Genomic DNA, 27,831 nt, shown 5'->3' on the forward strand with positions numbered 1-27,831 from the left:
ATCTTAATTTCAAAGCTTCACGAGGATAAATTTATCCTAATTTCAAGGCTACACGAGGATAAATTTATCTTAATTTCAAGGATACACGAGGATAAATTTATCTTAATTTCAAGGCTTCATGAGGATAAATTCATCCTAATTTCAAGAATACACAAGGATAAATTTAACATAATTTCAAAGCTACATGAGGATAAATTCATCTTCGTTTCAAAGCTACATGAGGATAAATTTATCTTAATTTCAAAGCTTCACGAGGATAAATTTATCATAATTTCAAGGCTACGCGATGATAAATTCATCTTAATTTCAAAGCTACATGAGGATAAATTTATCTTAATTTCAAGGCTACACGAGGATAAATTTATCCTAATTTCAAGGCTACACGAGGATAAATTTATCTTAATTTCAGTCTACATGAGGATAAATTTATCCTAACTTCAAGGCAAAATGAGGATAAATTTATCTTAATTTCAAGGCTACATGAGGATAAATTTATCTTAATTTGAAAGCTACATGAGGATATATTTATCTTAATTTCAAAGCTACACGAAGATAAATTTATCTTAATTTCAAAGCTACACGAGGATAAATTTATCCTAATTTCAAAGCTACATGAGGATAAATTTATCCTAATTTCAAGGCTACAAGAGGATAAATTTATCCTAATTTCAAGGCTACATGAGGATAAATTTATCCTAGTTTCAAAGCTACATGAGGATAAATTTATCTTAATTTCATGGCTACACGAGGATAAATTTATCTTAATTTCAAAGCTACATGAGGATAAATTTATCCTAATTTCATGGCTACATGAGGATAAATTTATCTTAATTTCAAGGCTTCATGAGGATAAATTTATCCTAATTTCAGGACTACATGAGGATAAATTTATCAAAACTTCAAGGCTACATGAGGATAAATTTATCCTAATTTCAAGGCTACATGAGGATAAATTTATCTTAATTTCAAAGCTACATGAGGATAAATTTATCTTAATTTCAAAGCTACACGAGGATAAATTTATCCTAATTTCAAAGCTACATGAGGATAAATTTATCCTTATTTCAAGGCTACATGAGGATAAATTTATCTTAATTTCGAAGCTACACGAGGATAAATTTATCCTAATTTCAAGGCTTCAAGAGGATAAATTTATCCTAATTTCAAGGCTACATGAGGATAAATTTATCCTAGTTTCAAAGCTACATGAGGATAAATTTATCTTAATTTCATGGCTACACGAGGATAAATTTATCTTAATTTCAAGGCTTCATGAGGATAAATTTATCCTAATTTCAAGGCTACACGAGGATAAATTTATCTTAATTTCAAGACTACATGAGGATAAATTTATCCTAACTTCAAGGCTACATGAGGATAAATTTATCCTAATTTCAAGGCTACACGAGGATAAATTCATCTTAATTTAAAGGCTACACGAGGATAAATTTGTCTTAATTTCAAGGCTTCATGAGGATAAATTTATCCTAACTTCAAGGCTACATGAGGATAAATTTATCCTAATTTCAAAGCTACACGAGGATAAATTTATCTTAATTTCAAGGCTACACGAGGATAAATTTATCTTAATTTCAAAGCTACACCATTACATCAACTACATCAACAACAATGAAAAACAGAAGAAATAAACAAATATATATACTCGAGGTTAAGATTTCGATATTCATTCCCCCAACATGGTCTAAGTTCATTGACCCTAAATGACCTTTGACCCTGGTCATGTGACCTGAAACTCAGGCAGGATGCTCAGTAATACTTGATTTCCCTCATAAGTTTCATGAACTGGGTCTATACACTTTGTTAGTTATGATGACATTTCAACAAGTGGAACGCCTCTGGCAGTCTCGCCTGCATTACGCAATTCGATAAAGCAGCAGTGCTTCCTTTGAAAACAGCTAATGAATAATTATTCACAGAAGAAAACACTAATACGTATATACGAAAATAAAATACTATGTCCATTGACCCATAATGACATTTGACCATGATCATGTGACCTAAGACATGTGCAAAACAATCATTCATATTTGATTACCCTTCTGTCGATATTTCATGAGCTAGATCCATAAACTTCCTAAGTTATGATGCCAATTCAACACATACTCCCAACATGGCCAGAGTTCATTGACCTTTAAATGACCATTGATCTTGGCCATGTTCCTAAAACGCACAAGGGTATTCAGGGATACATTGCTGCTCTTATGTCAAAGTTCCATGAACTAGATCCATAGACTTTTAACCCTAAATAGACTGGGCTATTTCGACGCCTAAGAAGACTCAGGGGGGGGGGGGGGCTGATTCAGCCCCTCCTTATGATCTCGGCCCTCGATCGCGCGATCACGACGAAAATTGGCACGCCCCTTACCCATGGCATTATCTACAAAACTATAATATCAAATTTTGCGAAAAATCTCATTGCTCATTAATTATGCTAATTTATGCGTAAAATCATGAGTTTGCTCTAATTAATAAAATAATGCCCTTAAAATTCTAATTTTTGTTTCACAGACTCAAGATAGGCATCTGATCAAATTTATTTTTCAAAAATTTCAACATCACATTTATTTTCTTATGTATTTTATTGTTTTCTAAATTTCTTATGTATTTCTTTGTTTTTTGACTTTTTGTTTTTTATTCTTTTTTCAATGGAAATTGTCGGGGACTTTATTTTGACCATCAGCAAGATAAAATTAATTGATTTTAAGCAGTAAAAGGAAAAATAATGATACAATATATGAATTTTGGCTAAAAACATTATTTGCATTGGATTTGCACACAAATTCACGTTTTTGAGTAATTTTGGGTCTGCATGCACTTACGAAATGTTGCGTAATTTCGGAACCGCGTACCCGGGGGTCACAATTATGGTCTCAAAAGTTGCGCGAGACTTAAAAGTAAAAAGTCGGTGAACGACGCGGTCAAAAAATTTCGAGCGGCGGATTTATCGCGAAAAATGTTGAGGGGGGGCTGAATCAATTCAGCCCCCCCAGTATCCTTAGGATGATGACAATTCCTCCTATACCCCCAATATGGCCAAAGTTCGTTGACCCTAAGTGACCTTTGACCTTAGTCATGTGACCTGAAACTCACACATGATATTCAGGGATACATGGTTGCTCTTATGTCCAAGTTTCATGAACTAGATCCATAAAGTTTTAAAGTTATGATGATAATTCCTCAAATAACCCCAACATGGCCATAGTTTGACCCTAAGTGACCTTTGACCTTAATCATGTGACCTGAAACTCAAGCAGGATCTTTAGTGATACACTATTACCCTTATGTCCAAGTTTTATGAACTAGGTCCATATACTTTCAAAGTTATGACAACATTTCATAAACTGGACCTTGGTTAAAATTTCGATATTGATTCCCCCAACATGGTATAAGTTCATTGACCCTAAATAACCTTTGACCTTGGTCATGTGACCTGAAACTCAAGCAGGATGTTTAGTCATACTTGATTACCCTTGTTCAAGTTTCATGAACTAGGCCCATATACTTTCTAAGTTATGATGACATTTCAAAAACTTAACCTTGGTTAAGATTTCAATGTTGACGACGCCGCCGCCGTCGAAAAAGCGGCGCCTATAGTCTCACTCTCCTATGCAGGCGAGACAAAAACTTAACCTTGGGGAAATTCCATAAAATGATAAGCCTTTTTGTACATCCGACCCCCATTTTTCTAAATTCTTACTTCACTTCATAAACTGACCGAATCATGGACGTTATAGAACATTACAGACTGTCAAGAGAACCAGAAATCAGAGACAGAAAATTTCATGAAAGTCCCACATATAGGGGGTCGGACGTATGGAATTACCACTTGGTTAAGATTTCAATGTTGACGACACTGCCGCTGTCGGAAAAGTGACCCCTATTGTCTCACTCAGCTAGGCAGGCAAGACAATAAAACTCATTCAACTATATTGCACTATGCAATCAATGAAAGGTCTTCAGATGGTTCCAGTTGATGTATAATTTCTTTCTCACATAGTCTTGACTTAAAATTTTTGTTTGAGAGATAACTGACATGTGCCATTACAGAAAATCGTTATTTGTGCCTGTTCAGTATATGCAAATGTTGCATAATGAGTTCCATGGTAAGGAGCTTACCTCTTGAGCACTGAGAGGGTAAACTTTCCATTGGCAGTGGAACTCAATTCATTACCTACTTCAGGTACCAACTCTCTATCAATCATTGTGCATTTATCTCTTCTAAATGTAGATACATGTAGGTGATCAAAATTATGTGAAGATAAACCCTGGAAATTATCACCATATCCCAGGGGGGCCACTTCCATTGACGAGTGGATACCATGCGCGACCATGGGGTCTCGAAAAGCACCCTAAACAAGTATTTTCCATATTCTGAAAATGCACCCCTTAACAAGTATTGGCGTCTGAAACCCTACCCTTAACAAGTATTGGTAACAAATCAACACTCTTGGCAAGTATTCCCTGAAATGAACCCCTAAACAAGTACAGCGATATGTTATGTCACGGGTCCGTCGGTCGTCGGTTTTACCTTTACACACCATTTGGTGCACAGCCCCACCTTCCACACCTCGCGCAAATCGGACTCTAAACACGTAGTGTTGGGGCAAAGAGGACATCCTTTATAAAACACTTTAATTTTGTTTCATCATGCCCCCAAATTTGACCCTAAACACGTAACTTTCCTAGCGAAATAGATACCCTTTTTCCATTATTTTTGTGTTTTTGACACCCTTGTTACGTACGTAACGTGCCCAATCTTGAATAAGACATCCTTTTTACATATTTTTTGGTCGCGCATGGTATCCACTCGTCAATGTAAGTGGCCCCCCCGGGCACCATATCCAATGTGGAAACATATAGGTACATTGTAATATCACAAAAATACATAATTCAAGTGGCTTCCATATACACATACAGCTTTTGAGTCCTGGACAAACAAACTCATTCCAAATTGGTATGAATACAGTGTATGTTCATACAGACCTAATATGCAAAGTATTCTTCACGTTTTTCCTTCAAGTGACACTGGATATCCTATGGTAATTTGTTTGTTTTAGTGAGACTGTAGGGGAAAGAAATGACTTCTTGAAGAGAGACTTCTTGAAGAGAGACTTCTCCTGTGTACGGCTGACCCTTCTGTCCTTGAACTGATGTGGTAGGTGATATCCACGTGGACGTTTCTGATCCTGAGTACCAATGCAGCTTCACACTGTCTCAAGTCATTTCCAACACTTTGCTCACTCGCGGCCACTCATTACTGAACTCTTCTAAGTAGACTGCAACCATATCTCCCAGTTTTAATACTAGCTGTTGAGGCCTTTTCTGCTTAGTACCTTAGATGGACCTGAAATATTGCAATGAGAAAAATCTAAATATTTATTACAAAGGCAATACAAGTTAACAGTGTTTCAGTGCACATGAACATATTATGGGGCACAAGTGATTAATTCTGAGTGTTTGGAATCCCAGCTATGGGTTAACTTTCTTCAGCAAGAAATTGAACCACATTGTGCTGCAATCAACCCAAGTGAGGAAAGCGGGTACTGGCAGGATTAATTTGGCTACTTTTACACATTTACTTACCGCTTGAATAGGTTGCTGTTCATCATTTGAGAATTCCGAAGTTGGATCAAGATGTCTTTGTGGTGTATTCTGAGACTCTTTATCCATCAATATATCCACCAGTGGCCATTTACCAGAGTCTTCTATTCCTAAAAAAAATCCCCAATAGAATGAAAAGAAGTATATGCACAAGTGGTAAGATAAATCCGACCCAAATTTCAAACTATAAGTGCTTGCATAAATGATTGGAAGTTCCAACCATTATCCCCTATTGATATTAATTATACCTTATTATAGTATAAAAATATACCAGGCTTTGAGTGAGTATAGCGGGAATTATTCATACGAGGTTGGACTGGCATTACTATTTTTCCCCGAGGGGTGAAGCCCTGAGGGAAAAATAATGATTTTGCCAGTACAACCGAGGATGAATAATTCCCTCCATAGTTTTCCAAATAATGGCCTGATATATTTGTTTTATATCCTACTTTAATAAGTTAGAGCAATAGATCTTGATAATCTAGTTCTTGTACATCCTTTTTTTTAAATCTGAACCAAACCAGCCCCGCTGACTCAGTGACTGACCTGCTTTTCCTGAAGTGCTTCGCTACGCGCTCAGTGCGCGTATTAGTGCTTGCGAGTGACGTCAGTGATAACGGAATAGCACATTTTCTTCCGTGGGCTTTCATTTTCGACATCACCGCAAAATAATGAGAATATGTTTGGTCACATGATGCTATTTAAACCAATCAGCATACAGGATTTAATTTATGTAGGATATAATAATTACTATTTTCATACAACAGGACTAAGATGCAAAACAGTCATTATATCTCTGATCCTATGAACCTGTTTAGACATGTGAATAAATAAATGCTTTCATTCTTTTAATACTTTTAATTTTAAGGGTGTACGTATAAAGGAGATGCCAGTATTGAGTGACAAACTTTTTATTATTTCCACAGGAAATTCTTCTTCTTTGTAAATTTTGTCCAATACTTTTTAAAAAGCTTTTGCAACACCTGTCAACAAAATTAATGCGGAAAATTACTTCCTCATATACCTAGGACTATTGAAGTTCATAATGGAAGCCACATCAAATTAAAAAATTTATCGGCCATTTCAGCAACCTTGCCCTCCCTCTTACAAACAAAGCCAATACAAAGACATGAAGATGATCTACTGTACTTACCACCTTCCTCCATGCTAGCTAGCAGATTCTCCCATTCCTGTCTTTCTTCAATACTAAAGTAGGGGGCATACTTTGGCATATCCCGTTGGAGGTTGGTAAGTGTAATAGCATCATGTACTTTAGGGACAATGGATGGTTGGCCTGGAGGGTGATGTGTGATGATGTTATCCCATCCAGTTGTAGCCTGCCATTCACTGCTGTTGCTCCACTTCTTGGTGTGTAATGTTCACAGCTTTTCCATTGTGTTTTGTGATTCTAAATTGATGTGGAAAGCTGTGCAGTGACATCTTGTTCAGGCAAGGTTTGAGCCAGTCTCTCACATTGTAGACTGCGTTGAGTCTTTCCCATGTGGTATTTGGTTTTCGATAAGAGAGTGGGATATGATGAAGCAGAGATGAAAGTGTTGGTATGTTTTGCCGTGTTATGAATGTTGAAACCCGGGTGAATAGCTGGTCAATGTTCTCGTGTGCGTGGCCCTTCATTAAAAATCTTACCTTTACCTGCATTGAAAATGATAAGAAAAAGAATATAACAAATGAAATTATGGTAGATTATTTTAAAACACTTTCCCGGGATACACATTGTTCTGCGAAATGATAAATTAAATATCTGTTCAGAGCTTAACCCTAACCAGCCAGGGGGGGCTGTTTTTGCCCTCTCAACATCTTTCATGATAAATCTTTAACAAGAAAATATTGTGCTGCCATGTTTCATGACTTATTTCCTTTATTAACCCTAATTCTCCCGGGGGGGGGGCCATTATGGCCCCCCCCCTCGACAATTTTTGCGATATATCTGCTGCGCGAAATTTTTTTACCTCGCCGCTCACTGACTTTTTACTTTCAAGTCTCGCGCAAATTTTGAGACCAAATTTGTGACGCCCGGGTACGCGGTTACGACATTATGCAACATTATGTAAGTGCATGTCAGACCCAAAATTGCTCATTTATAAACGTGATTTTATGTACAAATCCAATGCAAATTGTGTATTTGGCCAAAATTCATAAATGTATCATTATTTCTACTTTAATGATTAAACTTAATTAAGTTTGGAACGATTTCCATCGAAAAAACAATAAAAAACAAAAAGTAAAAAAACAAAGAAATACATAAGAAATTTAAAAAACAATAAAATACATAAGAAATCGGTCTTTGTACCTGAATTTTTTTCATTCACAATTGTTAGGAATGCTATAAAGAATATTTTCACCAAAAAATAGCATTCTAGGAGCTTTATTTAGTGAATCAGAGCAAAAAGTATGATTTCATGAATAAATTAGCATAATTAATTCATATAAAATAAAAATATATGAATTCAGTGAAATTTACCAATGCAACTGCGTAGATTACGTCATTCTCTACCATCATGCAAATTTTTGTTGTGATCGCGCAATCCAAGGCTGAGATCTTAAGGGGGGGCCATAATGGCCCCCCCCCCCCCTGGGAATGACAAGAATCAAAATACCCCGGGAGATTGAGGGTTAAGCCTCATGCAACTTTTAAGACCAAATTCCGATGTTACGTAAACATTAAGTGCATGTAAGAACAAAATTTGCTTTAAAATGTGATTTCATGTACAAATCAAATGCAAATTCTGCATGCAGCTAAAATTCATAAATGTATCATGATTTTTATTTTTACTGATTAAAAGCAATAGAATTCATGTTAGTTATGACTGAAAAAATTTGCCGATGATTTCCAACAAAAAACAATGAAAAACATAAGTTTTAAAAATTGCCATTTTTAAAACATTTCATAACAATCCTGTCTAGACTGCCCAGATCAAAATCTAGCAGTTTTGGGGGTATTTTTAAAGATTCACAGCCAACTTATGATTTAATGTATAAATTACGGTAACATATTTAATTGATTAAACATAAATTTGAATTAAGTTTAGTACAATTGACAATCGAATTGTGGATATTACGTCTTGGGTGTGTGCATGCAAATTTTTGTCGCGATCAAGCGGAATGAACATCCGAGGTTTGAAGGGGAAAGAAAAAACAACAGGTACGTCTCCCCCGGCTATGCCATTCTAAATTAGCCCAGGCGAAATAGGGTTAAGATAATAAACATAATTAAATGGAACATTGTAAAAGAATAGCCCAATATTGAGAAAAATATTGTCCTGAAATTCATGTCATATTTTCAGTGATACTTGATAACTATTTGTTTTTCTAAAATTCATGGAATAAGAATGTACACTTTTTGTGTATTGAAAATGCAAAACTTAATCCTAAAAGGGGGGGGGGACTTTCCCAGACAATTTTACATCATATCTGTAACATGAAAAGCTGGTGCTGACTCATTCTAAGACTTTCTTTCAAGTCTCGCAAAACTTTTTAAACCAAATTTGCGACCCCTCAGTCAGTACACATTTGTAAAGTGTGCATCAGGCCCAAAACTGCTCCAAAACAAGATTTCCTCTACAGATCCAATGCAAATTGTGATGTAATGCCAAATTCATAAATATATCACCATTTCTACATTTACTGATTAAAATCAAGTGATAATATTTTCTTTATATTCTGAATAAAGTTGCAGATGATGTCCATCGAAAATGCAAAACAAAAAGTTGAAAACACAATAAATTAAAAAACAGACATCAGAAAAAAAAATTTAATATCAATTTTTGGCTAATTACTCTTTGCCTGTTAATATACCCTTCGCTGTTTACAGTACCAATTTTCTAGCTACAACAATGACTGGAAAGAAAGGAAAGTTGCTTTCACTGTGACCGTATGACTTTTTTCCGTTTATCCTGCACAATACTAATACATAGATCACATGATTCTCTATGCAATGTTGCTTCCAAACTGTATTTGTTTTCGAAATTAGAAAAGAAGATAATCATTCTCTACTCATGCGCGTAGCTAGGGGGGGCGGTCGCCCCCCCCCTGCCCCCCCCCCCCAAACGTCCCCAAAAAGAAAAAAAAAGAGAAAAAAGAGAGGAGAAAAGGAAAAGCGAAGGGAGGAAAGGGAAGAAAGGTAGCTTTGTGGGTTTTTCTTTTTATTCCTTATTTTTTTCTCAGAAGAGAAACTTCTTCACTCTTGCTCTAAATTTATATATTATGAATTTTGTTTCCGCGCTGCACGCAGTTAAATTACAATATTGCAGTTCTCCTTTGTTTCCCTAACCCTTTCTCTAACCCTGTTTTTCGACCTCAGCTATGTGTTTCTTGCAAGTTAAAGTTAAATGTATACATTAGGGCATGGAAAAGGAGTAAGGTTAGGCCGAAGTATATGAAGTTATCTTTTTTTTTCAAATTGATCGCGCAACTTCTGGTCGGGTCGACTCCGGGCGGGTAAAATCTTTATATAAATTTCTGCCGTCACCTCCATATATAGGCAACTTCTCCTGCTTTTCAGCTCATTACTAAACAACCATAATTTGGGGGCAAACAGGTTCCTAATTTTAAAAGAGGAAGGTATAAAATTTGTATTTAATAAAAAAAGTACTATATTTTTAAAATCAAATTCTATTAAAATTTCCCTGCACATTCATCTCCTGTCCTGTTTTGCGCCCTCAGTTTGAAATTTTGAATGACACTTAAGTTTCTTTATCATTCAAAATTAAGCGATTCAGGATAAATCAAATAAATTATACATCATCCTTTTTTACATAATTTCAATAAATCACAGAAGTTTCAACTTTTTGCGCACTATTTTCCTTGTAATGAAGTTCAATAATCTTAGAAAATCTATTGAATTAGAGCCGATGGGGTAGAGATATCTGCATTTGATGAAACTTCCGCCCTTTGAAATTTCAGAGTTTTATTGCTCTCCTCCCGGCATATACCCTTCTTGTTTTGCGAGTTAAAGATATGCACTGCCGCTAAATTGTTTGTAATCATATCTGATCTTTCCAAGGGAAGCATTCAGTATAACTTAGGGAATACCCTTATCTCGGGACCCTTTTCTTTAGAAAAAACTTGATAAAACGCTTTAGCTTTCGCGCTTCGCGCTGGGTAAATATTATTGTAATTTCCTCCATTTATCCCTTTTTGTGCGTTCACAATCACTTTTAAAACAAGGTTCAAAATCAAAATATAGTCAACTTAATTGGAGCTGATATAGGTACTAGAGACAAGAGAGACGGCTCCTTTTCATTTTAATTTAAGAAACACCGAAAGCTTCGCACGGGAGGGGGAAACTCCCCCTCCCTGCACCCACCCCCTAGGGAGCGTGCTTCGCGCGCTCTGTAAGTGTTGGCACGCTTCGCGTGCATTTACCGCCCCCTCCAAAATGAAATCCTGGCTACGCGGTTGTCTCTACTTAGTAAAATAAAAAAGCTTCATGAAATTTCTGATAGAAATAGGAAGTAATTGCAAATTCTAGAATACATTCTGTTAGATTACATGATGGACATCCAGGATTACATGTGGTGTTGAGTGTTCTTATCCCTGCAACTCTCGCGTACCACTGAAATGTGAATTTAAATTGCCTCAAGCCCTCAACATTGTATCTCTGCATATACTTTGAAAATACCACATTTAAACAAAAGAAGAGGGAAGAAAGATGGCAAGTGAATAAAGATTGATAATTGTGGAGGCTAGTCTTCCGGGCTGACATCCATGACATATAAATGATACTTATCCTGGAAGACTGTGATAATTAAATCTAAATACATGTACATATACACTATCAAATATTTCATTGAAACTTACTTTTGCTGGAAAAGGTGTGACTCTCTTTCTTGCAGTAAAGTTTGTCTCTCTTCTCTGCCAGTTGTCTTCTCTAGGCAAGATTTCAGTTTGGTGCATATGTCGCATTTCGAAAACCGGTTCACCTGGAATAAACAAATAAAGAGAGAATTACACAATGTTTATTTTCTAAATTTTTCAAGGAATAGTAGTTAACATCATCATAGTTGGGTGCTATACCATTGTAGCAGCTGCACTGCTAAAGCCAGCAAAGTATGCTATATTATTGTAGATCACCTAAAGACCTGTGTTTATGTTGGGGAATACATAGTCAAGTATATCAAATCTACTTGGTTTCAAAACAGCTTCATGAAATGTGATAGAAATAGGAAGTTATTTCAAATTTTTCAATAAAATGCAAAATCTCTGGTTTTATAATTAACCCTATGATTCAGATTTCCCCTCAACATTTTTTGTGATATATCTGCCGTGCGAAATTGTCTGACTGCGCCATTGACTAAATTTTCATTTTAAAGTCTCACACAACTTTTGAGAATAAACTTGCGACCCCTGAATACATGGTTCCAAAATTACCCAATATTTTGTTAGTGCATACAGACCCCAAATTGCCCCAAAACATGAATTTTTGTTCAAATCCGATGCAAATATTGTTTTTAGCCCAAGTTCATAAATGTATTACCTTTTCTCCTTTCACTGATTAAACATAATAAATATCATGTTGTCTATGGTCAGAGTAACAATGATTTCCATCAAAAAAATCAATATAAAACAAAGAAATCAATCAGAATTCTAGAAATAATGATATATATAAAAATAATAATTGCGATATTGAATTATTTTTAGCAAAAGGGCCTTATTCAGATAGAGGAAAGGTTTTTTTTAATGCATAAATTAGCATAATACATTGGCATAATTAATTAGCAATGTAATATTTTTAAAAATTGATTTTACCATTTTGTAGATTATGCCATGTGAAATGCGAGTGCAGATTTTCATCGCGATCAATGGCCAAGATCATATGGGGGGAGGGGCTGAATCAGCCCTGCCCCAGTCTTCTAAGGTATCAAAATAGCCCAGTTTTTTTTATGGTTAAAGGTATAATAGTTTTGTAAATATACAGTGCAAATACTCATGAGAATCACCTACCTTTGGAATCGTAACATGAGACATTTCCTGTCTCCATTTGCGGAAGAAGTATTGCTGACTACAAACAGAACCTCCTTGCTCTTCTACTTCCTCCTTCATAATCCAATACACATTTCCACGTGTAAGGCATGATGGAAGATGGATTTTGTTGTTGGTTGGCAGTTTCTCTCCAAACTTATCGACAAATTCACTAAGCCACACCATTGACGTCATCACAGACAAAAAAGTCCTTTATGATGTTGATTTGATGGACGAGATGTCACCAATCCTTCTGGAGGTTAAATGAATACCGAGGTGGTACATTTAAAGCAAAAGAAACTATAAACATGTATCTTCTACAATATTATTATCAATAGAAAATTTTCATATTATTCCCTGAGCTTAATTTACACTGGTCACATGTACAACAATTGCTATCGCTTTAAAATTGTGATCACTTTAAAATGTTATCAATTAATTCTGATTACCTTTGATCCTTAAATCATATCCTGCCTCCAAATATTTGAACTTGGTACCCCTTGTACATGTACTTGGTAATTTTTTACCCTTTGAAATTCTATTTGGGTGAATTATCTACGTTCTAAATTCCAAGCCAAGCAATGGAAAGACTGAGTAAAGAGATAGGTGACAACCACATTTCTGCTGGTGAAATTTTGGGTGTACTAAATTTTGATATCCAAGGTCTTATATATGTCCAATTTTAATGCTTTTAAGTCCATTTTTTAGACCAGTATTCGTCGAAAAAATTTGATATTAACGCACCTTTCATTGTAAGGAGGATTTTGAGTTTCTTTACTCTATCCCTACAATCAAGCCTCCTGCAGTTGTCTTATCATATCAGCACTCCTCTTCATTACATGTATCTTTCTCTCCAGCATGCACATATAACAATATGTTAAAGACTTGTTTGAGATTAAAACAAGCAGACTCCCCTTCCCCATCTCCTAAATAAGCACAGAGACCCATTTTCACATGGAATTTGTGCTTGAATAATTGTAATGTTTGGGAAAAGACATCTGTGTCTATCAAGTGAACCAAAGAATTGTCCTTTATAAGCTTGCTGGGTTTAGCTCCTGCACCAATGATTATAGCAGAACCAGATCCTAAGAGACAACATGTAAAACTATAATCCCTTATAAATAAATTAAGTGAAAAAAAAGAAAGTTTAAAGTACGTATCATGATTTAATTTTACAAGAATGGTACTAGTCATGTTAAAGGATACATGTACCTCTTGAACCATTTACCTGCTAATCCTGACTCCATCTTCCATAAGCGGGTCCTAGTAATCCCAAGGATGAGTCTCCACCCATGTTTACAAAGTTGTGATGTTCAATAAGGTACTGCAAAATCCATAGCCTCTGATCTGCTAGAGTATTGTTCTGAAATCTTCTGCGGGCCTTGCTTGCATCTATTCTTGATATCTTATGAAGACAATAACTTCTGCAGCATTTCATCCTCAGTATTGCCGCTAATTCCAGACAGGCTGCATTTCGCTCTGTAAAGTCATCAAAAACAAAAACATCAGGGCATGAATGTACCAGGATGTTCAGTAATACTTGATTCACCTTTTGGCCAAGTTTCATGAACTAGGTCCATATACTTTTTAAGTTATGCTGTCATTTCAAAAACTTAACCTTCGGTTAAGATTTGGTGTTGACGCCGACGTCGGAAAAAGCGGCACCTATAGTCTCACTCTGCTATGCAGGTGAGACAAAAATCTCTTAACCCTAATTTAACTAGGTTATTTCAGACCATGAATTACTGGGGGGTCGAATGACCCCCCCCCCCCTTCAGATCTTGGCCGCTGATTGCAAGATCACCACAGAAATTTGCATGCACCTTGAGCCATATGTAAACCACAAGACAGTTGTATAGTTAAGCTTTTTTTAATTTTTATTTTTTTATTTTATTACTAGTAATTAATTGTGCAAATAAGTATGAAATTTTCCGTAAATCTTTAAGGTTTTTGCCTTTTAGTTAACTCTCACTTTATGTACAGTATGTAAATAGTGGAATATTAATTTTTGGTGAAAATATCAAATTCTTCATTTCTAACAAATATCCCCCCCAAAAAAAAATGCCAAAACATAATTAATTTGTATGCCTTTTATTTTTTTATATAGTGTATGTATGTCTTTGTTTTATTCAAATCATCATTATTATTTTACATGAAATTTGTTGGAATTTGTTTCCAGGGTTGGCGATTTTTTAAGAATTTTTTTAGATTAAAAAAATCAGATTTATTTTATTTAAATCAGATTTTTTAATCTAAATCAGATTTATTTGATTTTTTTTTTTTTTTACAAAAATTTCTCAAACAGAGTGGAAACACCAAAAATATAACCCTTACACTGAAGTCAGAGTCAAAATCATACATTTTGAAACTAAAATTATTATTAAGTTCTATTCTATTTCATGATAATAAACTCCAGTCAAAATAGAATTTATATTGAGTACCGTATTGAAAGTCATGATGACGAGGCTGTTTTCTGCATCCTCTCGTATAAGGTATTCAGCTCCTACTGAATGGTTTGGGTCTTGGTACAGCAAAGTTAGTACCGTATTCCTATTCAAACATGAAACGAGGATCAGTTTCTTTGGAAGAATTCCATGACTCAGAAACTCACATTCTTCAAAGAGAAACATTCTCGATTTTCATGCCAAGAACAGAAAATAATGTGTTAAAGAAAACTACAATTTTTTTTATTTGTTAAACATCCTTTGTTATTTGAGCCACAATTTGAACTTTTTTACTGTTCAAAGCATTGTTTGCAAAGCTGTGACTTACTGGGAAAAAGTTGCAAGTTTATTTTAATTATTTCTTTTCGTACAATCGGGGAAGTGGGAGGTTTCTAGTACAATAAACCTGAAATATTAATTTGGCAGTTCTTAGCAGTTTTGCTAGGAATAAGAACACCTGGTTCTACAGCTTTAAATACATGTAATAAAATGTTATACTAATGGGATAAAACCAGGGACAATGCAGATTTTGTGTATTATTGCACTCAATTATCTGTGCATTATTGAACCTTTCTCAGTGTACCTGCTGAATGAGCACAATTGTACAGAAAGTATGAACAGGCCTTGGCTAAATTCAGGCCTATAATAGTATAAATTCAGTTTTTACTCTTTGAATTCCCTTTTTTAAACATATTTTTTTTGTTCTGGAGTACCATTATTGCTGTGGGTGTACAGCTGCGTATAAAGTGTTAACCGATATAGGCTACATTGCAAGATCAACCTGTCTTAAACATATGATTTCAATTGTTTTGAGTAGATATGAAGGATTTTGTTTCGATGATATAACGTTGATAAAATCTTTCTGTTTTGAGTAAAAAAAAATATTACTGCCACATGTCAATCATTTGTACATGTTTCAATGTCAGTTATTTCAAATCAATTATTTTTTAAAATCATAGTGCAAGTGGAGTAGGGGGCGAGTGTTCACCACTTTATAGGCTATAATGCAATATTATCCTGATTTTTAATGACATGATTTCAATTGTTTGGAGAGTAGATATGAAGTATTTATTCATGTTTTGATGATATAAAGTTGATAAAATCTTTCAATTTTGATTAAAAATAAATTAGCCACAAATAAAAAAAATTTCAATCATTTGAACACGTTTCAATGGAAGTGATTTAAATCATGATTTAAATCAACGTGATTTAAATCAGCCAACCCTGACCCTTTCGCAATCAATAATAGCACAAAACATAAACAAAAATAAAATGTGTATACATTTATGATTTTTGGTTGAGAAACAGAGTTTGCATTGTATACAGAATCACATTTTGGAGCAATTGCAGGTCTTACATGTACATGTACATGTGCTTTAAAAAATGTTGTGTTATTTCTCAACCGCATACCCAGGCATCACAAATTTGGTTTCAAAAGATGTGCAATATTTAAAAGTAAAAAGTCAGGGAGCAGCGCGGAAAAAAAAAATATTCGCGCAGCTGCATAGTGAAAAAATTTGTTGGGGACCCCCTCCCAGCCTCCCCCCCGTTTAATGCGAGTTAACCTGAAATGACCTTTAATTGTGATATTATGACATGGAAATAGTTTCAAATTAATTTCCCAAATGTTGTGACAACAGACATATGAAAATGCAATGACTACCAAATCAAGATTACTCTTGTCAGTCTAATCAGTTAGATCTAGATTGACAGTTACAAATTAAGATTCCAATTGATTTATCAAACGACAAATGCTCTCATTCGTTCCTTAGCCCATAGTAGCTCATTAAATAACTAGGGTAGCCACTCATGCAGTTCCAAAACCTGATCTCCCAGCGGGCCCTGCTATTATCATCATTACCTTACAAGTTACATTGTGGTTTGTACAGGTAAAACAAAGTGCAAAATGTAACATAAAATGATCATTATGTAAAATTTTAACTTAAAAATAGCTTACTTTTGCTGAAGTTCCTTCTACAGGTACGTGATACAGCTTCAGAGCAATGAGAGGAGTCAGACTCTGTCTCTCTGTCAACAAAATAAACCATCAGACGTTTTCTTCCTCGGGAGGGTTGATCTTGAATAGATAAACAACAAATTAAAATGACTTATTAATACTTCAGTAGATCTCAGAACTGTTGCAAGAAGTCTAACAAAATTATTGCCTAAGTTTCAGATCTACTGTATGGTTTGGTGGGCTTAATCATTCATTCAGAGATCCATGATATCAACAAGGTTTTGGTAACCTATTAACTAAGCATTCTAAAAACTTGCCTTAAACACTTTCAGGATAGATTTCCATTTGTATTTGCACTGATCTTAATCCGCTTGCCTTCAAACCTCTCAAAGAGCATTTTTTCTACTGAACAACAAAAATTTAGGTGATGCCATGGCCCTGGGAAGCAGAGGTGCTAGATTTGCCTTGGGGTGATTCATTTATTATTCTCCATAGGCAGTACCCCTGGAATTCTGGAAGGTGCTATAAAATGGAGAAATGTAACTTAATCATACAAATAAGTGTATGAAATTAAGTAATATCCTTAAACTCTCTTTAAATTTATGTAGCTTAGTGAAATGGTAATATTTGGGGAAATATTGATTTTGACATTGCTACAAACCCCACAGAAGTCACCAGAAATTAATTTTCAGTTGAATACGCCAACAGAAATAGGGGAATCTTAGCTTCATAATGATATATAATTCATGCATGAGTATGCTACGGGGGGGGGGGGGCCAGGAGGGGCACGTGCCCCACCCCCCCCCCCCCCCCCCCCGGCTGCCCCCCATTGAAAAAATTGGCGGAGCAAAAAAAAAAAAAAAAAAAGAGAAGGGGAAAGACAGAAGGAAAAAAGAAGAGGAAAATAAGAGGAGGAAGACGAGTGAGACTTGCAAAACAAAAAATCTTTCATGTTACTAAATAAAATTTTCGCTCGCGCTTCACGCTCAAATTTCCTGTTCGATGAGATTCATATCTTGCTCAATAGGCTGATATGGAGCTTAAAATGTCAAGTTTTGAAGTCAATATACAAAACATATTTCATCTCGGACATCGAGCTTTCATTATTTTTTTTTCATTTAATGCACTCTGTAAAATGTCTGTTAATATGGTCTACATAATTATCAACATTTTAAGCTCACGCTGCGTGGTCGCATTATTTGATTGCCAAGTTCCTTGTCTTCATGTATTCCATAAAGTTCTCAAAATATCAATTTTCAGATGTGACTGTCAAAACGTAGGCCTATTTTTTTATTTCTAGTTGTCAAGCCTTAAAAACAAAAACTTCCACGTTGTCATTACGCATGTTAGATAAACAAATCTTTCATTATAAAGTGTGATCCACATCCGCTTCACAATTTTCCTACACAGAACTTGAAATAGTTTTTTAAATTGACCCTCTTCAGATCATAATATCAAATGTTTTCAGCTCGCGCTTGCATTATTGATCTTCATGATTATAAAAATGTATTCAGAATGCCAAGATTCTAGGTCTAAATCTAAAATATGCGCACGCATGTTTATTGAGATAGCCTGCATGTTCTTTATTTAAAATATGCTTATCCAGTTTCAGATCAGAATATCAATAATTATCAATGATACCCAATTAACCATATCCTATTCATAATTTACAAAATATGAATAGAGTGTCCCGCTTTTAGGTCTAAAATCTTAATTTTCTTCCAAATTGTTTAGTTACATACATGCACCTATCCCATTTATGATTACAAAAAATGCTTAGAATGTCAATTATTTAGGTCGAAATTAAGTTTTAGCTCCCGCTTCACGCTCCCATTATTGATATATGTACCGTATTCGTGGGTAGCTGTAAACAGTCCTTAACAGGTCTGTTTCCGATCATGCTAGAACATTCATTAAAAATTTCTGCTCGTGCTTTGCGTTTGCAGTAATTATCTAGTTACATACACATCTTGTTCAGGATTAAACTGTGCCCAGAATGTTCAATTTTCAGGACAAAATAAATGAAAGATAAAAAAAAATCGCTCGCGCTTCGCACTCGCACTTTTTTTATATAGAGCTAATGAGATTATTTCATATTTAGGTTGTTTTATAGAAGTGACTGATCGGGGAAAATATAGGTGAAGATAATTTTGGGCTCCACCCCCATTCGGATCTGCCCTTGTGACATAGTATATACACACACACAGAAAAAAATGTCCCCCCCCCCCTGAAAAAGCAAGGACCCCCCAGTGCCCCCCAGGAAAAAATCCTAGCTACGCCACTGGATGTTATAACCCTCATTACCAAGAGAAGAACTTTGACTCCCACAGATGTTTACTTTTGACAAAAGAGGGATTAAATTTGGCAAGTCTATTGAAGCACCTTACCCTCACACTATTGTACAAGGTGACAAAAAGAGGATTAGAACTCATTCAAATCAGCCTAGAGCAACTTTGACACAGTAATTAGGCACTTCCTGTCTTGATTGCAGAGAAGTATCAATGAAAGGTTTTAAGTTTTAAATTTACTGGAATTCAAAATTAGGAAAATACTCTTGTTTTGCATCTAAGGAAGAACAAATTCCAAAATAATTTAGAGACGAAATATCTCAGTCTAAATAATACTTTCAGAACATCAATATGGGTTTGTTTGGTATATCCATTTTGTTAACGGGTGGTCAATGGATGGCACATGGTCATTCTTTAATACCAAATACAACTTAATGAATCTGAGTTTCTGTCACATGATACACAAGACTATTCACTTAAAAAAAAGAAAGAAATATTTCCATTCCTACTTTTCATACACTAATGATGCTAGAAGTAGTAGTATATGTAGTTACATTACAAGTTATCGGGCCAAATCATAAAATAAGGTTACTTCAGCTACTGGTGGGCTTAACCATTGACTTTAAAAAGGTAAATTAATACAATACTAGCACATCAATGATGTGGAGCTCATCCGGCAACTCGCAAAGAAATTGAACACAATTTTTAATTTCAGCCCAGTTGACAATGTAGTGAATTATATTGGTGACATAAATTGAGGAAACAGAATTGAAATTGATGAATAAATGAGAGAAGCTTTTTTGTGATTTATGAAAAAAAAATGTATAAGCATAAATAATCTTCTAGTCAAAATTTCTTAATTCTGTGTAAAACCTTGGTGAACCCCATGTAGCTCTCAGATGGAACAAAAAAAAATCAAAATCGGTTAACAAATAAATAAGAAGCATTTATTGTGAGTTTTGAAAAATATGCATGAAATACATGCAGCATATTTAATGATTTCTAATTTTGTATCCCCCACCTAGAGCTATCATATAAAGCAAACAAAATTGAAATTGACAAATGAAGGAGAAATAAGCATTTTTTGTGATTTATTGATAAATTTCGCATAAATATCACAAATTAGCATAATTTTCTAGTCAACATTTTAAAATTCTGTGGGGAAGTTTGGTGACCCTCATGTAGCTCCACCAGATGGAGGGAAAAAAAAATCAAAATTGACCAACTAATAAAGCATTTATTTGTGATTATGAATAAATTTTTGCATAAATTAGCATTTAAGTAATTTTCTAGTCAAAATTATTTGTTGAAGTTTGTGAACCTCATGCAGCTCAACCAGATGGAAGAAAAAATAATCAAATCAGTCAACAAATAAAGTTCAAGCATTTTATGTGAATTTTGAAAAATATGCATTAAAAAATTTCGCTTGAATTAGCATAAAAAAATGTTCTAGTCAAAATTTCAAAATTCTGTGTAGAAGTTTGGTGAACTTCATAAAGCTCTACCAGGTGGAAGCAAAAAATCAAAATCGGTCAATAATTAAAGAAGCATTTTTTGTGAATTTTGAAAAAATGCGCATAAATTAGCATATTTAATGAGTTTCAAAATTCTGTGTAGAAGTTTTGAATCCCCTACCTAGTACTATCATATAAAGCAAACAGAATTGAAATCGGACTTGAAATGACAAAGCATTTTGAAATTGTGGACGGACGAAAGACGACGGATGCAACGCCGCGAAATAAGCTAAAAACAAGGAAAAGTAATCAATGCAAAAGCAAAGTAATACATCAGAATAAATAAAAGCCAGCAATTAATTTTATTTGTCAATATTGTGGGTGGCCTCTATGTTATTTTTTTTTGCATGAAGAACTATTTCAAAGTACTTATATAAGAAAGAACTCTTTTGATATTTTTCTTTGAATGGTGCATTCCTAAGTGAACATTACTATTAATAATTCTATCCATGTTAAGGGATCGTTTAACTTTGTGAGCAGCTGTTTAAAAAAATTCTCAAACTGAGTTGAAACGTGCGTATGAGTGCCTGTATTTGTCCTCAAAAACCCTGAAACAGACCACAATATAGGATGAAAAACTCAAATTTAGATACAAGTAGTAATTTATTAGCCTGATTTTGAGAACCGTCTAGTAGACGGGTTCAGCTTATGACCAGTTTTCTCAAATTCAAAAAGTCCGTTGGCTATTTTGACTGCCTTCTGATGTGTGTATCTCCTATACACACACTATTAGCTGCACTGTACATTCAGTGTATACCCCGTACACACTGTATGTAGGTCATGCTGTATTCATCTAGAGTTAATGTGTTGTGGTGCACAGATTCCCTGTATACACATAGTCATTGAAAACAACTCCCAATTATTTCAAACTTTGGTTTACATCTCCAAGGTTTTAAAATTGATCTTGTAAATATAATACTTTGAAACTTTTGGGATGGTATTTTTACACTATAAGCCTAATGTTTAGCCCACTTTCAGGAACCAAAAGGAGATTTTTTTAAATCAGAACAAAGTGAAATTATCACTTTAAGCAATATACAACAAAAATTATGGAAACTTAGTAATAATGAAATTTCCAATGCAATGTTTGCAAAATCTACATTGCAAGTGTACAGTGTACTCAGATTGAGTGAATTCAATAAATGTCACCATAATAAGATTCACTACTTTGGGGGGGGGGGGTCGGGGGTGGTATTCTGAGATCCATTTCATCTCAGATATAATAAAATATTTTATCTGTGTTAAAATCAGTGAGATAAATACCCTTAACCTTATCTTAACTGGGCTATTTCAGACCAACATATACTGGGGGGGGGGGGGGGGGTCAATATGACCTCCCCCCTCAGATCTCGGCGGTTGATTGTAAATTAGTTGATTGCGCAATTGCCGCAAAAATTTGCATGTGCTTAGAGCCGGATGTAAACTACAAGACCGTATAGAAAAATTTTCCGAAATTGCTTACATTTTTTAAATTAATTAATTATGCAAATAAACGTATGAAGTTTGCCCCCCGGGGGGGGCACTCGACCAAAAAAGTGGTAGGGGTGTGCCGCGGGCGAGGCAAAAAACGGGGGCCTTGGAGCGGGCTTATTGTAAAAAGGAGGGTCCTCGGAACGGGCTTCGGAACTACAAATGTTTGTGAAAACGGGGGTCCTCGGAACGGATCTAGATGCGTATGCATCCATGTGGAACGGGCAATCGTGCATGACGCAGCTAGCGCGGCCTCCGCCGGCTGCGCTCGCGCTTAGGCGATGGTCGAAAAGCGCTCTACGGCCGCTTTTCACCAAAATTGCAGCTCCTTGTAGCAGATCAACGCGACCGGAACGGCGTAACGAAAAATATGCGAAGCTTTGGAACGGATTTCTTTCTCCTTTTTCTCGATAAGAAGGAAATGCTATGCCTTGGAGCGGCTTTCTTTGTTCTTTTTCTCAAAAAGACAAAAATGCTATGCCTTGGAACGGAAATTTGAGTGTAAAAATGGGGGTCCCCTCCGCGGCACATACCCACTATGCATTATATACTGAGTGCCCCCCCCCCGGGGTTTGCCCTAATTAGGCGTTTTTGTGTATGTTCTTGCCTTTAACTCAATTTATAAAGCTAGTAGAATTCTAATTTTTTACATTTCTACCAATAATCTAAACAAAATTGAAGAAAAATAATCAATTTATTATGTATCTTATTGTTTTTTTTATTCTTATGTATTTCTTTGTTTTTTCAAACCTTTGTTTTTATTGGTTTTTTTCGATGGACTTTGTCGGAAATCCTTTTGCAAACATAAACAACATAAAATAAATCTATCTTAACCAACCAAAGTAAAAATAATCATACATTTATGTATGTCAATTTGCATTGACTTTGTACACATAATCACGTTTTTGCATAAAAACACTTTTTTCATAACTTTATGAAACATGATTTGCTAAGGGCTAATGTCTTCATTGTTCCTGGTGCTTGCATTGTCTGTTTAACGAGATATAATAGATCAAATATTTTTTCGGAATACTATAGTTTTCAAGTATATTTGAGAGTTAATATACAAGTTAATATACAACAAATACATTTCCTCGCATTTCGAGCTATTATCATTTTATGTAGTGACATATTCTTCTTTTTCATGACTACTAAAAGTGATCGGCCCATTTTACGGTCTTCATATAAAACATTTCCTGTCCGTGCTTACGTTCGCATTAAAGGATTGGTGAGATATCTGCTCTTCATGAATTCCTAAAATCAGTCCTTAAAATGTCCCATTTTCTGATTTGAATATCAAAAATTTTCAGCTCGCGCTTCGCACTCGCATCAATTGATTAGTGAAATACGTATGGTCTTAGTGCATTCCTACAAACAAGCCCCTCTTCAGGTCTGAATTTCCTAAATTTTCAGCTCGCGCTTCGCGCTTGCAATAGTGAGATGCGTATGTTAATCATGGTTATAATGACTACAAGTGCTTCCTGTGTTTAGATATAATTTTAACAAAATCAGCAAGCATTTAAAAGGGGGGAAAACAGTGACTTACTTCGGCTGTCGCGCAACTCCCACTTCCCAGGTTGATCTGAACTTAATACATAAACATATGGCCATTGAGTCCCTGTACAGATCGAGCTACAACTTCGGTCTCTGTATTTGGTTAGTGGAGCCAACGGAGTTCAGCGGAACAACCAACATAACAGAGACCGAAATCTTTTGGTCTAGTCATGCTACATCTACATTGTAGATCTAGACAGCTGGCAGTCAGACCGCAGGTCCCTATGCTAATGAGCAAAAAGGCCAGATTCATCCAAATCATCTCGCGGCTGAATCCTCCTCCTTGCAAAATCTCATGATTCGTGAGATTTTCTTTCTCTAAGAATTTACCTGTTTTAACCTCAAGTTAAATGAAATATCATTGCACCATCAGGTAGAGTAAAAGTTACTCTTTCATATTGGTCATTTATTTTGTATACAACGTTTTGTTAAATAAGTAAATTTCTGGCCTGAAAATGTGCCTCAAAACTGAATTTTCTTCCTCTGTTTTCTTTTGCAAATTGTGCAAAACTTTTTATTTTGAGCCTCAATGATATCTATATCATCATAAAGCTGAACTTCTGTACTTTCTCACAATACCACTCTTGATATGCGGCACCTTTTAATCGGGTCAAGATCACACTTTTCCCACCAAGGTACAAGACGAGATTTCTGAAATGTTGTACTTGCAAGAAATCCAGAGTTCTGATTGGCTGGATAAGGTTCACAGAACAACAGGCGCGGGGTATTTGAGGAGATTACCACATGGGAAGTGTGACCTTCCCACGAACCCAGGCACTGGGACCGTTGGAATTTGCCATTGTGTGGTCTCTTTGACCAATCAGAGTGCAGTATTCTTGTTTTCAAACTGTTTTATGTACTTGGCAAATGAAAAGTGTGATCTTGACCCGATTAAACCAATTCTTATTTTAAAACCTATATCATTTCAAAGCATACATATTCAGCTTTATCATGATATAAAAATCATTTGGGCTCAAACAAAAATAAAGTGTGAAAATAGCAGCTTTTGTCAGGTGAAAATATTTATTTTGTAGCATATTTTAGATCAAAATTTTAACCTATATTACAAAATCTTTGAATAAATCCAAACACATGACCTGAAAGAATGATTCTTCTTCTTTACAATGGTACCAAATTCATGAAATTCGATGCACAATTAGAGCAGCAATGACCGAATGAAAAGAGGTGTTTTGGTCCGCATCAAGCTCATTAAATATGCAAAACATCTCAATTCATGAATATCACTTGGATGAAAGAAGCCACTTTCTTGGGACCTGCAGTCTGACTGCTGGGTGCCGTCTGTCTCAAGGAGTTACTAAATATTTTTTTTAATTTCTCTGTAATTGGTAGGTGGATCGAGCCAACACTAAACAGTCTTTGGTGGTGGAACAACCAATTTAACAGAGACCAAGGCAATTGCTCAATGCTACAATTCATACATGTACAATGATGCATGTAGCCTAGACTAGACAGACTCGAGGATAGCCTAAAGAAGGTCTAGACTTTAGTCTAGTACATGTATGTATATCCCCAGTAAAGTAGTACTAAATAAACTAAAAATATAGCCTATATTTAAAGGCTAAGCTAAGGCTTAGGCTAGGTTAAGTAACTTAAGTAGGCTTAGCCTTTAATAGGCGCGCCTTACCTCTCTCTTCGCCAACGGGATCTGCTCGAACAACGTCGTTGCTTGTTGCAATCTTCAAACCCGTAGCTGATGTCAAATCGCAAAAACTCGACTCCTGGCCTGGCCTGGGAGTCGTCCCCGCCTAAGGCTAAGCCGTACTCCGGCCCGTAAACTGGTGGCCTCTTCACTTGTTGCAGCATTTTCCTCTTCTGTAAAATAGAGAGCTTCGAAAAGATGTCGCGCTTCGTCGCCATCGTATATTCTTCTTCGTTTAAATTTAGTCCACATTGCAAATGTGTGCTGAATGAAAAGTACTTAGATTTACGAGTGAACAGTTTAGATTTCGAGATGCAATGTGATGCCCAACGTCAGCTTTGTGTACAAACAAAACACACGTGCGATTGATTGCGAAATCAAGCTTCTTGCACGCGTACTATCGTGTGGCCGTGGGCATAGGGTATCTATAGTGCCTAGGTGGACAGGGGCGCCGTCGTCCAGTGTGTGTGTGTGCTGAACATATAGGTCCATGGTGTGTGTGAGGGTGCGTTTGTATTGTGTCTCGTATTTTTTTCTTTGTATGTTACTGGTCTACCTCCATGGTATGATCATGGACCTATCATGATCATGGACCTATATACATGATGTACGGTTCCGTACATGAATTTTGAATTTGAATTTATTAACAAACTTCATTCATATGGCATGAATATTTTGTTTTAAAATATATAGGCCTACAATGATAACATAACTGTGCATGTATGTCGTATAAATCAGCAATACATCAATACATAGATTTCCAATTATTATAAAGATATACATCTATATATATATACAAAGAGAAATGACGAATTGAAATTTAACATAAAGAAGGTGTAGCATAATGCAATATACATAAGTTATTATCGAATACAAATCAGGAAGTAAATAAATGTATAACGTTAGAGATATATCTTTGGTAATGGTGGCTTTGGTGGATTTTAGATATTTTGAATGAAATTTAAAAAGAAAATAAAATGTACTTGATGTTAAAACTCAACCCTCTTATTTATAATCGCATTGAAGAACTTACAAAAATTATCAATTATGTTTTCATTATCAAGTTTCATTATGAATATAAATTTGTCTTCATCGCTAAGGTTCTTAAACTGTATATACATTTCAGCTATTTTGTCAAAAACACCACCCTTTCAGTTGTGTGTATACATTCTATTATCGTGTGATACTCATCCCCAACCCTTCCTGAATTACAATTATTGCACGTTCTTAAATGTGAGGGTATTTAATCTGGACGTCTATGTCTTCCAGTTTCAATGGGTAAATTATGGGAACTTATTCTGAATCGACAGATGTTTTTCCGTATTTTCTGATTTTTAACAGTTAAAAGATATTTCTCTGTTTGTATATTCTGTTTAAAAACTTAAGTTCTCAATTTATTTTGTTCAACATCATTTGCTCGATCATTACGTAAATCCAATAAGAACTGGCGATTGAAAATATCTTCAACTTCTAATACTCTATCACTATCGATTATCTCACCTAGTTCTAAACAATTCTTATTCACATCCAAATATATCTTAAATCCCTTAAGAAGGTACATGTATATATGTGCATGTCCGTAATAGATGGGAGCGGGTGTGTGTTGGAAAGTGTATACCTTTTTAAAAGAAGGGAAAGTTCTCCCTGAAGAAAAGTTTGTTGTAAAAAGCAGTCGAAAAAAAATATTGGTGAAGGTTTGAGGAATTCCGTTTAAGATTTACCTCAAACGAGGAGCACCATAATAAAACAGGCGCGTAGCCAGGGGGAAGCGATGGGGGTGGTCGCCCCCCCCCCCAACAAAAAAACGCTCTAAAAAGAATAAGAGAGGAAAAGGGAAGAAGAAAGGAAAAGGAAAAGCGAAGAGAGGGAAGATGGGTACAGCCCTAATGTTTTCTCTTTTGGTATTTTTTTTGTCAAAAGAATAAAAACCTAAATGAGACGTTCAGTTTTCTCTCTTATAATTCATTAAAAAAATTGCTTTCGAGCTCTATCCAAACTATATAATACGGTTTTTCCCCTTCCCATCTATGGGAATTGTATATTCTTGCCATAAATTATAGAGTATACATAAATTTAAGAAAAAATATGATGATTCTTTTTTAAATTGCATTGACACAAAATTTCGGCTCTTCTCTTCGGAGCAGGTCAACACTCCCGCCACTCCCAGAGTTCCCATAATTATTGTTATATCTTCCCACTTTTCAGTGAGTAATTTGTGGCAAAGTATCTGCTCAAAAGGGGCTCGAGGCATTATAAATTCGTGCCGTGCTACATGTACGATGAAACTTTATTCTGTATCGCTGTTACACCCATCTCCTGTCTTGTTTTGTGCGATTGATTT

At 35.3% G+C, this 27,831-nt stretch overlaps 1 pseudogene; it reads right to left on the reverse strand.

Annotated features, from left to right (window-relative positions):
* Positions 1–1,415: 1,415 nt before the first annotated feature.
* LOC129283850 (uncharacterized) lies at positions 1,416–25,882 on the reverse strand (annotated as a pseudogene).
* Positions 25,883–27,831: the final 1,949 nt, after the last annotated feature.

This window comes from Lytechinus pictus, unplaced genomic scaffold, assembly GCF_037042905.1.
Source record: "Lytechinus pictus isolate F3 Inbred unplaced genomic scaffold, Lp3.0 scaffold_28, whole genome shotgun sequence".
In the NCBI taxonomy this organism is placed as follows: domain Eukaryota; kingdom Metazoa; phylum Echinodermata; class Echinoidea; order Temnopleuroida; family Toxopneustidae; genus Lytechinus; species Lytechinus pictus.